Raw genomic sequence first — 1,917 nt, 5'->3', positions numbered from 1 at the left:
TAAAAAGAATGGCTCAGGTTTGGGAATCTCCCTCACATCCTCAACTGTGAAGACCGATGCAAAGAATTCAGATAGTTTCTCTGCAATGGCTTTGTTGACCCTGAGTGCTCCTTTGGTACCTCTTTCGCCCAGCAGCGCCACTGATTGTTTATCAGGCTTTGTGCTTCTGATGCACTTAAAAAAAAATTTTTTTTACTGTTTTTGGGTCTTTGTCTAGTTGCTCTTCAAATTCTTTTTTGGCTTGCCTAATTATACTTTGGCTTGCCAGAGTTTATGCTCCTTTCTATTTTCCTCAGTAGGATTTAACTACCAGTTTTTAAAGAATGCCTTATTGCCTCTAACCACTTCTTCTACTCTGTTTTCTCATGGTGATATTTTTTTTTTGTCCTTTTACTATTTTTTTTTAATTTGGGGAATACATTTAATTTGAGCCTCTGTCATGATATTTTTTAAAAAAACAAGTTTTTCATGCAGCTGCAGGCATTTCATTCTTGTGATTGTTCCTTTTTATTTCCTGTTTAACTAGCTTCATCATTTTTGTGTAGGTCCCCTTTTTGAAGTTAAATGCCGCTGTGATGGGCTTCTTTGGTATCTTCCCATCCACCCCCAAGGATGTTACATTTAATTATATTATGGTTGCTATAGCTCAGTGGTTCAGCTATATTCACCTCTTGGACCTCCTGTGCTCCACAAATCAAGAATTGCCTCTCCCCTTGTGGGTTCCCGGACTAGCTGCTCCAAGAAGCAGTCATTATTAGCATCTAGAAACTTCATCTCTGCATCCCGTCCTGAGGTGACATGTACCCAGTCAGCAAAGGGATAGTTGGAACACATACACGTGCACTGATAAAACTGGTTGTTTTTATCTAATATGTTGAAATGTGGCAGAGGCTCTTTCAAGCATGAGGCTGCAGGTTGTTTGCAGGTTGGAAATTATTTATCCAGGTCAAACATAATTGATTTTGATCTAAAGACTATTGCAACCTGTGGTGATGCTTAATTAATACAGCACCATGCTCCATGGGAGAGCTAATTGAATAACAGAGGTTGGTAAATACATTTCCAGGGTTCCTAGCAGAGGGTGTTAAGGGTTACTAAGACCTGGGATGCTCGTTAGAAGATTGATCAATCTGTAGAATATCCATGTTCCAGTAGTACACTACTGCAGTGCAAGCGTATGATGCTATTTTCAATCCAGCAAGTATAGAAAGGGACCCGGGCATTCCCACTGATGGCCCCCATTGTGCGGCGTCTCTTGTTTGCAGCCAGCCCTAGCTTGTGCATGGATTCTTTTCTTCTTCCCCTCATTTGTGAATGCTGGGCTACCTGCTCCTTTCAATGAGTTTTGACTCTCCTGTTGGCCGGGTCAGCGAGACACGAAACTTTGGGAGTCTCTGACTGCTCTTGTGGTCTTTATGGTTCTTTCCACATGTTCCTAGACTCTCCTCACTGAAATGGTTAAAAATGCTGGCCAGGGCCACGAGAACAGCTGGCTTGGAATCCCTGTTACAAAGTGGACATCAATATAAAGGCCATTGTTAGGCTTCTGCATGGGATCCGTCTTCATAGATTCCAAGGTCAGAAGGGACCATTGTGATTCTCTCTTCTGACCTCCTGCATAACACAGGCCAGACACCTGCCCCCAAACCATTCCTAGAGCAATGACATGTGGGGAAGGGGCTGGGCTCAGGCAGAGCCAGGGGAGTGGCAATGGGAGTCAAGGCCTACAGGACTGCATGTGGTGTCTCTCTAGATGAGAGAACCAGTGTGGTCCAGGGCCGGCTCCAGGCACCAAGCACGTGCTTGGGGCGGCACCTGGTAAGGGGCGGCCAATCTTGGGGCAGCGGGGGTCAACGCGGCGCAGTGCTCGGTGGGGGGGGGTCCGGCAGCGCAGCGCTCAGGGGGGGCTGTTTGGCG

Source organism: Trachemys scripta, chromosome 9, assembly GCF_013100865.1.
Source record: "Trachemys scripta elegans isolate TJP31775 chromosome 9, CAS_Tse_1.0, whole genome shotgun sequence".
Taxonomy (NCBI): Eukaryota; Metazoa; Chordata; order Testudines; family Emydidae; genus Trachemys; species Trachemys scripta.
The sequence above is the reverse complement of the archived record's forward strand: the minus strand, read 5'-3'. Positions refer to the sequence as shown.